The following is an 11,217-nucleotide window of genomic DNA, read 5'->3' on the forward strand; positions in this document are numbered from 1 at the left end:
GAGGGTGCACTTAGTACAGTAACCGGGCTTATGAAATTAGACAAGAATGCTTTTCAAGGTCTTCAAACCCATAGATGCAAGGACGATGGGGTGAGTGGCATGTGTGAGCAAGCAATGGCACTGAACAACACAGGATGATAAGCTTTTGGGATGGAGGCTCGCCAGCGTTGAATAAGGATGATAGGCTCTCGGAATGGAAGCTTGCAGGACAATAGGCTTTTTCTTGCTCTTGTTGGCATCATTTGGATGGTGGGGATGGAGGCTCATCGGCGTTGATTTGGATTGTTGTTGAACAAATTAACAAAGGGACAAGGGCTTCGTTGGGAAAGAGAATGGCAGGGAGAATAATAACAAAATTTTTGTTAATTAGTAATTGTATTAAAAAATTATTATTAGATGCATGATTAAAATGCAGGTGAAATATACAAATTATACCCTCACTGTATTATTACTGGCACCTACCAACCACAGACGGCCATTGCCTCACACCCATCAGCCATAACAATAATTTAACCGTTCAACAATGCCAACTGCTCTCATCTCCCGTCGCGTTGCAGTGATTGGCGCCGGCGCTGCAGGCCTTACTGCTGCACGTGAACTCCATCGCGAGGGCCACAAGGTCGTAGTCTTTGAACGAGAAATCCAAATCGGCGGCATCTGGGCCTACGATCCCAGGGTCGAATCAGACCCATTGAGCCTCGATCCAAGCCGAACTATAGTCCCACTCGAGCATTTACAGCTCCCTCCGTACCAACCTTCCAAGAGAAGTTATGGGCTTCAAAGAGTACCCGTTCATACCCAAAGACGATCAAACGAGAGACCCGAGAAGATACCCAAGTCACAGGGAGGTGTTACTTTACTTGCAAGATTTTGCGAGGGAGTATGAGATTGAGGATATGGTGAGGTTAGAGACTGAGGTGGTTTATGTTGGGTTAGTAGAGGACACTAACAAGTGGAAAGTGAGGTCTAGAAAGAAGAGAGGGAATAATGATGATACTTACTTTGACTTGGAAGATGAGATTTATGATGCTGTTGTTGTTTGCACTGGGCATTACACCGAACCTTGCGTTGCTCAAATACCAGGTACTTCATTTCTTGTATTAAATCTAACATTGTCATATATTTCAATGCAAGAAGTTAAATTTTTTTTAATTTAAAAAAGATAATTTTAATTTAAAAATAAATAGAAATTGAGCCTAATTTATTAGAATTCAATTAAATTTTATTTTATTGTGAATAATTTATTCCAAAGGTTTAGGAATATTCATTGGTAGTTGCAACTGAGCTTTATTCAGTTTTTAAGGTAAATAGTTGTTGGATTGAAATCTGCTAGTTATTTTAGATTCTTTCGTGGATGTCATTTCTAAAATAATAATAATAATAATAATAAAATGATGGTAAAAATATCATTTTCATTACAGGCATCAGTTCTTGGCCAGGGAAGCAAATGCATAGCCACAATTACCGTGTTCCGGACCTCTTCCAAGATCAAGTATGTTTCTGATCTCTACATCACCTTTTGTTGTCTTATTACATTTTGATCCCTTTAAGTTATACTCGATAGTCACACAAGTCCAAGGTCAATTTAGTCCTTTATCTTTTAATTTTTGGTAGAATAAACAATTTAATTTTTTTTTTTTAACACAATTTTACTCTTTTTCAGATTCATTCGCTAATTTATGTGGAACCCATGAAAAATAATAAAATACTATTTAGAAAAATATATAATTTTCGGGTAAGATGAAAACACATATTTTCCATTAAGATGAAATATGCAGAAGGAAAATCTGCTCTAACAAGGTGAATCACAATCAAATTTTACCAAAGAAAATCTGAACATCATTTTAGGCAATTTGAACAACCATCAAAATTCACAAAATTTGAGTAATAATCTAAGCAATTTGAGTAATGTGGACGTCTATATGCACCCCAAATGTCACAATGAATTAAATGGAAAAGAGCCTTTATTCGATGATTAAAGATTGGAAAAGGAAGTTAACTTTGTTTTGCTTTATGACAAACATCGCAAACATGAGTGAATTTTTTTTTTTGGTAAGTTTTGAACAAGAGAAAAATGTCAAGTGAAACATGCCTTAGCTTTTGGTGTCAGAGAATAGCCACTTGACTTGACAATAGAAAAAGTTACAGGAATTTCTGGACTCTTGAAATAGTAAATATCATCACGTTGCTCACCAAGCCAATCCCTTTCCTTGTTACAAGGTTCTGCAAAACACAAAGGTTGTAAAAAAAATGGAAGCACAATTCAATTGTTTGTTAATTACCAATTAAAATTAGGTTGCAACGGAAAGAAGGAACATATTTTGCAGTTGAAAGATGAGTATTGGATGAGAGGTGTTTTGTGCTCTTTGCAATACAGAAAATTGAGAACCATCAGGTATTTGTACTCGAAAAGGTGTGGTTTGCTGCTGCAAATTACGTAACTTATAATTGTCTGAGACCATCTGTTCTGACTCTCCTAAATCAAGAATCCAATCTAAGGATGAGGTAGGCTTACCAGAAAAATTAGCTATAACATTAGGCGTGGATGGAAGAAGACGTTCCAATTGTGAACATTGCTTAGGTGTCAACATATCAAGTATGGAGGTTGCAGGTGGAAAAAATCATTTTTAACAATTGATTCTTGTTGAACAATTTAGGCTGGGGTTTGGAGACTGGTGTATGTCTCCATTTGATTTCTTCCCAGGCCAATTGGTATAAGGACTTTGACAAGCCCTTACTTGTATGGCTGCTCCTTGTTGAATTGTTGGACAGCTTGAGGTATGAGTCAACTGTTTCTCTTCCTTTGAGACCATGGAATAAGCTTTTCCAAGTGAAGGCCAAAGTTCTGAGCCAAAGATTTGAGAACGAATGGTTCTGAAAGAATCACCAAGTCCTTAAGGGAATTGGTGGAGTTTTTCCTCATCTCTTTGGCAGGCAAATTGGGATTGGGGAGTAAAGACAAACTACTTCCCATGATTCCTTAAATTTTGTGTGATATTTTCCAACAATCATATCCTCCCAACTTAAGTTGGCCAGGTCGAGTTGGAGCTCTTGGACCCTATGCGCATTGCCTTGAACCACATATAACCAGCTAGATCAAAATAAGCCATGCTGTAATGAAGATTTGAAGTGAGGGAGTTAAATATCCATGTGAGCACCATGGAGTTGACCTTCTCCCAAACCTAGTGAAGATTCATATGGCTTTATCAAGGTACCATTTACAAAGCCAAATTTATTTTTGGCTTCAGGAGCATTAATCATGCCTCTATGCCAAGTGGGATAATAGTTTCCATTAAGGACACAAGACGCTAGAATGTCCCAACGTGATATGAGAATTGTGGGTAGTATGATGATAGAGAGTCTATGATTTTGGAAGTGTGAAAATGATCAAGAGATGAACTTTGGGTGCAGAGCTAGAGTCTTCCTCATTTTCTGACATGTTTTCAAGATGAAAAGAGACTGATTATTCAGTGACAATTTCTGGATAGAGCCTTATGATATTTCATGCTTTGATACACTGTAAAATTTGTCGTGGAAAGGAGTAGCTTAGTTGTATTTCTTTGAACAATGATACAATTATATATACACTTGTATGCTAAATTAAAGGCTAAACTAAGGCTAAAAATAATTACAATGATGAAGGCTAAAAATCTGGAAACAATTTGACTTGTCATGAATCTAAGATTTGATTTGCTTGCTGTCTGTGATCCGATGTGGTTTGCAGTGTCATGTCTGGTGTGAGAGTAGACTGCATGGTGTCTCACGGTGTGTCATCCAGTGTGAGAGTAGATTGCATGGTATCCCTCAGTGTGGCATCCATTTGCAGTCTGGTGTCTTGTCTGGCATCTTGTTTTGGCATCTGACTGCAATATGCTATCCGGTGTGGTGTCAGACAGCGGTCTGGCCATTAATAATTTAAAGAATGACATTGCTTTGATGATGCTACATAAGGTCAGCATAATTAAGCTAACAGATACTGTGATTAGCATATATAAAGTTGACTTAGCATGATTGTAATCATTCATTTAATCATGCTGCATATCTTTGTATATATTCCACTATAAATTGGTTGTGTATTTTTGTTCATATACATCAATACGCTATTCTTTAATTTGAGACTCTTTTCTCATTCCACGATATGGCATCAAAGTTAATTCTACATCAGCCCTATTGGTGTTAATTTCCACGTGTGTGTGGTATACTATTCCATTGCCATTCATCATTGAGATTTAATTGTGTATATTGCTTGTGCATTTTTCGCAAGCAAACAGGTTGTAATTTTGATCGGGAGTTCAATAAGTGCTGCCGAGTTATGCAGGGAAATTGCTAGGGTAGCCAAGGAGGTCCATGTTACCGCAAGATCATTTACAGATGAAACATATGAACAGCAGCCTGGATATGATAATTCGTGGTTTCATTCTATGGTAAGTCACCCATTAAGAGTGAGGGGTCTATTATAAAACAGTTTGTAGAGGTAGCTTTAATTTGACCCTGATGCTTGCCTGGTGCTTGAAATAAAATAATGACAGTAGTCAAATAATGCAGATTGAAAGAGTCCATGAAGATGGTTCTGTGGTCTTCCGAAATGGGAGGGTTGTTGTAGCTGACATCATTCTGCATTGCACAGGGTACGTTTGATTTGGTTCATATCAAAAATCACACAAAAACATTAGTGGACTAGGAGTCTAAAACGAAACATATCTGAATTTGTAATATAGCTACAATTGCGCTTATCTTGAAGGTACAAGTTTCACTTCCCTTTTCTTGATACCGATGGCATTGTGACTGTGGATGATAATCGTGTGGGACCATTATACAAGCATGTTTTCCCATCAGTTTTGGCACCATTGCTTTCATTTGTTGGGATACCTCGGAAGGTTCTACCCTGCTTGAAATCATAGAGCTCGTTTTGATATGATAATTTGAACCATGGAAATAATACTCTGCATGTGATTGGTGCTAGATTTTCCCTTTCCCAATGTTTGAACTTCAAAGCAAGTGGGTTGCTGGTGTGTTATCAGGTAGGATTGATCTTCCATCGAAAGAGGAGATGATGGAAGATATTGAAGCCTTCTACTTGTCACTTGAAGCTTCAAACATTCCGAAAAGATACACTCATGACATGGCTGATTCTAGGTAACCCTTGCAAATATACAACTCGTTTCTTTGATAATGTTTTGTTTGGTAAATGTCCATTTTATCGTCATCTGGCAAGGATGGAGAGGTTGTGAAGTCTTCACTAAAACCTTTGCTAATAAATTTGATTAACTAGACATCTTGCATATTATCTTGTTGCAGTTTGAGTATAGCAACTGGCTTGCAGCAATGTGCGGGTGTGAAGGGTTTGAGGAATGGAGAAAGCAAATGTTTTATACGGGTATCACCATCAAGCGCCTTCGACCAGATACTTATCGTGATGAAAGGGAAGATGATGACCACCTAATCTTGGAAGCCAATCAAGACTTTATCAAATGCACTTCAAAAAAAAATTCACTAACAGTCATCTGATTGTAACTTGAATTTATGGTACTACATCGTACATGAGATTGGCTCAGCTCACGTATAAAGCCTCCTAATTAATAAAGCTTTAATGAGGCAGGTGAGATGCTGGCTTGATGATATATATGACCAACTTATATGCAAGCATTTATTGGCAAAAGCACTATATATATGTACAAGCATTACTTGCTTCTTTGTACAATGAGTGTGTTTTTTACAAGAAAGCCTAGTTATGGAAATATGTTGCCTTGTAATTGGGTTGTAGCATCTCCATCTCCTTTGGCTCTGGTGCTGGAAGCTGATGCTACTGGTGCTTTGTAATGCTTTTAAAGTCCTTAAGGGTAAAAAATAATATTCTGGGTCTAGTTAAAAAACTGAAGATAACAAAGAAGCCTATACCTATGGCTAGTACCAAGCCCAACAAAATAAATCAAACCAAACTCAACGAAGAAAACCCAAACCACAAATTAGACCCAACCAACCTAGAAATCCTAGGTAACCATGAAGACCACTAAATAGTGAAGAACACTGCCCATCTTCGCCAGAGCTTGCCACCGTGCGAGTTGTTGAGCAGTAGCAACCTACGGTCGCCCTTCCCATTACAACAACTCAACCAAAAGCACTGGCCTCCCATCTTCTCAATAGAACCACAAGCTCAACTCTCCACCAAGAAAAGGGTGCTGTCGCAAAACTATAGAAATAAATTCTATAGATGCGAAACAGCCAAAGCAAAGGACACCCTCTAGACACCCTCTCATTGCATGGAACAATCATTAGACCTAAGAGACCTAACACCTAAGAGAACAACCCAGCCGTGGGAACCATATATATTTATTATTTATTATTATTTTATTTTAATTAATTAATAATAATTAATATATTTATAAAAAAAAATTTATTGGATAATTCGTTTATATATATATATATATATATATATATATATATATATATATATATTATTTTTAAAATTAAATATATATCTGCAATCTGAATAACCCAGTTCAATAATAATTTTTATCACATTCTATACTTAATAGAACTCTTCAAATATATATACTCTAATAATATCTTTCTGCTAAACTTTACTTTCAAGCCTGTTTATCACCTTTTTTTTCTATTAAATACTCTCAACAGATATTTTCATTATCGTTTATATATATATATATATATAATTTATGATTTATAATCTGATGTGCGCAAAGAATTCATAAATTCTTACTTCTCTATTCATCACTTTGGATTTTATTTTCAAAGTAAAAATTCTCTTTTTTTGTTCAATAATGGGTGAATTTGATTTTATTTTCTTTCCTTCATCTGTTACAGCTACTCTAAAAATTCATTTTTTTTCTTTGATAATTGGTATTAAATTGGGTTAATCATGATTACTGTTGGACAATAGTTGATTTAAAAAAAAATAAAAAAAAAATATATAAAATGTTTCCTCTTTACTGATACTTGTAATATATATATATATATATATATAAGTTATTTTATTTTATTATTATTTGATATTTTCTTTAATATTTTGGGTGTGTAGGAGATTTGAATATTCAATCTGTCAGTTAAAATTGTCTCCATTCCATTGAAAATAACTATTTTCTTAGAGGTTACAGGTGAGTGATAATTATAGTACATGACACCGTTTTAGTCCCCTTTAAAATTTCTTAACATTAAATTTGTTATTAAATGAAATTTTAAATCAGTATTTTAATAATTATTTTACATGTGATTTTTTAGAGTTTTATTTTATTATTAAATTTTATTCCGATTTTGATTAAATTATTGATTTTGTCAATTATCTCTACATTAGAGCCATTAGGATTCCGAGAATAGGTCTTTAATGCCTTTATATTGATTGATATCTGAATATAAAATTTATCGATGTGTTACACTAAATTTATTTGAGATTGATTTGATTTTATTGACTCTCTAAAATTATTGAAATAAACTGTTGGAATTGCACTATCAGTTATTATTTGCTATCTGAAATTTTTTATGGATTTTGATTAATTTGTACAAATTGGTTTTCTGTTTTGAATTGGTACATGTGCCCAGTATCTGTTTCTGTTATCTGGCCCCACCGTGTGGACTATCACGATATTAGGTTGCATTGTTGAGTTATGCATCATTGCACTTTATGGTTTGCATTAGTATCACATGCATTGATATCTGTGAAGGAGGAATAAGGTATCTAATATCTGATAGTGCGCTTACCATCTGGCCTTTGGTGTTGTGGGGTATCATCACTCTGGTGCACTGTACCATAAAATTTTTATTGAATGAATTTCTTTTATATATATGTTTTATGAAATTATTTTATTAATGATTTTGATAGCATGAGCATGATTTTATTGAATATAAAATTTATTATAAAATTAATCAAGCGTCTACATATTCCTGTTCTGTTGTGTGCTATAATTATCATTCACTGAGCATTAACTCAAACCACGTTTTCTCTGTCTGTTATCTGTTTCAGATCAGTAGAATTCTGCAGCTAATTCAAATATTCAGTCCATTTTCTGGAGAGGAACAATCTTTGATTTGTTCTCATGGTATGCCCGAATTCATGTTTCCTTGGGCTAATAATTAGTTTGGTTTATTGAACGATTTAAGTTTTTATTTGAAATCTGTAGAGACTACGCAATTTACTTATGCGATATTTATTATGTTTATTCAATATTTTGTTTATTTAGATTTTATTTATTTTTTGGGATTAGTAAGTGATAATATATTTATTCAAAATACTCTGATAAGTCTTGCATGATTTAAGAATACTTAAATTATGCGCTGGTCGAGACACAGAATTTTGGGTCGTGATAAAATTGGTATCAGAGCTGCTTTCGTGTCGCCCTTGGGCAATGGTGGGGCAAACCTCAGCGAGGACGCTGAGTCTCGAAAGGGGGGGGGGGAGAAAGGTCCCTTAAGCAAATCCCACATCAGCAAAGCACGGAGATGGTCTTGGGTTTAAAAAATAATAATGTATAAAATGGGGGAACTAATCACTAGAAGCACCTTTTGGTGGAATGGCCTAGAGTATTGGAAGAACTCCAGAGTTAAGCGTGCTCGCTTGAGAGAAATCCTAGGATGGGTGACCCCCTGGGAAGTTCTCCATTCCACCTATGGGATAAAACCGTGAGGCTTATGGCCAAAGCGGACAATTCCTCTAGCGATTGGAGCGCGACTGTTACAATTATTGCAACGATCAGGCTCCAATCACTAGAGGAATTTTCCTCTTTGGCCATAAGCCTCACGGTTTTGTCCCATAGGTGGAATTGAGAACTTCCTAGGAGGTCACCCATCCTAGGATTTCTCTCAAGCGAGCACGCTTAACCCTGGAGTTCTTCCAACTCTCCAGGCCATTCTACCAAAAGGCGCCTCTAGTGATTAGTTCCCCTATGTTATATATGATTACTTTTTGAACCCAAGACCATCTCCGTGCTTTGTCAATGTGAGATTTGCCTAAGGGACCTTTCTCTCTCCCTTTCAGGACTCAACGTCCTCGCTGATATTTGCCCCACCATTGCCCAAGAGGACAAGCGAGCAGCTCTCCAATCACTAGAGAAATTGTTCGCTTTGGCCATAGGCCTCATGGTTTTATCCCATAGGTGGAATGGAGAACTTCCCAAAACTCATGATTCCTTTCATTGGTAAAACTCTCAGAAATACATTATTACCATCCTAGCACTACTGCAACCCATAGTATCATAACACCTCTCCATGTCATCTAGAAAATCTAAAGGATCAGCTAATGCATCCTCTCCAGTGAACTCCTTTGGTTTTAGCTTGAGAAAGTCTGTAGAGTCAAGGAATCAAGCCCTATCCTAAGCTGGTGCTGAAATAGAGCCAACCACTAGTTGTTGTGGTTGAGTTGTAAGGTACTCAGTTTAACAGAGGTCAAAGTCAACAAGGTTCTTATCAAGGTAATAAGCAGGGTTCTCAGTCTACAGTTGGTAATAGGGCACATCAATCTGGAGTTCGTCAGGGACGTGTGCGGAGGACTCATGCAGGGAATGCTTAGTATAGTCAGATTAGCACTAGGCCTATTTCCTCTCCTTGTCAACATTGTAGTAAGCCACATAAGGGCACTTGTCATTGGGTCACTAGAGCATGCTTTGGTTGTGGACAGCTAGGACACTGTAGACAGGACTGTCCTACTAGTGGGATAACTCAAGGTGCTGGTCAGGCAGCACATTCTACTCCCTCTCAGGTTCAACCAATTTCAGAGTATAGCGATAGAAGTCAGGGTTCTGGTAGTCGTGGTCAGGGTGGTAGAGGTTCTAGTGGTAGAGGATCTGCTCAAACTCAAGAACAAACATTTGGTGGTAGAGGTTAAGCCAGGGTTCTTGCTTTGACTCCGCAGGATGCTCAGGCATCTAATGCAGTAGTGACAAGTACACTTCCTATTTGCTCATTTGATGCTAGAGTACTATTTGATCCTCGTTCCAGTCATTCCTTTGTTTTTCCATACTTTTCCATGAGATTTAGTACACCACCTACTTTGTTAGAGTATCCTTTATCTGTATCAACACTTATGGGGAATGCAATAGACACTGATATGGTGTATAGGGGATGTATAGTTCACATTGGAGATAGGGAATTAGCTGATCTTGTTTCTTTGGATATGTTTGAGTTTGATATAATTTTAGGCATGGATTAGTTAGCCACTTATCACGTTTCATTGGATTGTCATAAAAAAGTTGTACTCTTTAAAATTCCTGGGGAGTCAGAATTTCAATTTCAGAAAGATCGCAGTATAGTCTCTAGTAATCTTATCTCAGTAGTGAGTGCTAGCCGATTATTACGAAAAAGGTGTAAGGGGTATCTAGCTTATGTTAAAGATGTTCAGGTAGAAGGTGCAGGTTTGGAGAAAGTTATAGTGGTTAAGGAGTATCCTGATGTGTTTCAAAAGATTTATCAGGTTTACCCCCGGAGCGAGAGGTAGAGTTTGGTATAGACTTAGTTCCTAGAACTGAGCCCATATCTATGTCACCTTATCATAGGGCACCCGCAGAACTTAAAGAGTTGAAGGAGCAGCTACAGGACCTACTAGATAAGGGGTTTATTCACCCTAGTATTTCTTCATGGGGTGCTCCTGTGTTATTTGTGCAGAAGAATGATGGGTCTTTGAGAATGTACAATGATTATAGGCAATTGAATAAGGTAACTGTGCATAATAAGTATCATCTTCCACGCATAGATGACCTGTTTGACCAACTTCAAGGTGCAAAGTATATTTCCAAGATTGATCTTCGATTTGGGTATCATCAATTGAGGGTCAAGAAAGAAGACATACTCAAGACGGCCTTTAGGACTAGGTATGGACACAATGAATTTCTTGTAATGTCTTTTAGTCTTACCAATGCTCCAGCCATTTTTAAGGATCTCATGAATAGAGTTTTCAAGCCTTTCTTAGATCAATTTGTTATAGTGTTCATCGATGACATTCTAGTGTACTCAAAGAGTAAAGAGGAGCATGAGCAGCATTTAAGAATTGTCCTTCAGACCTTACGGGAATATAAGTTATATGCCAAGTTCTCAAAATGTGAGTTCTGGTTAGATAATGTGGCTTTCCTAGGCCATACAGTATCTAAGGATGGGGTGTGTATTGATAAGAAGAAAGTTGAGGCAGTGCTTCATTGGCCTAGACCCACAACTATGTCAGAAATTCATAGTTTCTTGGGATTAGCAGGGTATTATAGACGGTTTGTTCAAGACTTC

At 36.8% G+C, this 11,217-nt stretch overlaps 1 pseudogene; it reads left to right on the forward strand.

Moving 5' to 3' along the window:
- The first annotated feature begins 483 nt into the window (after nt 1-483).
- LOC110651935 (flavin-containing monooxygenase FMO GS-OX-like 4) lies at nt 484-5,694 on the forward strand (annotated as a pseudogene).
- Nucleotides 5,695-11,217: the final 5,523 nt, after the last annotated feature.

This window comes from Hevea brasiliensis, chromosome 9 (genome assembly GCF_030052815.1).
Source record: "Hevea brasiliensis isolate MT/VB/25A 57/8 chromosome 9, ASM3005281v1, whole genome shotgun sequence".
Classification (NCBI taxonomy): domain Eukaryota; kingdom Viridiplantae; phylum Streptophyta; class Magnoliopsida; order Malpighiales; family Euphorbiaceae; genus Hevea; species Hevea brasiliensis.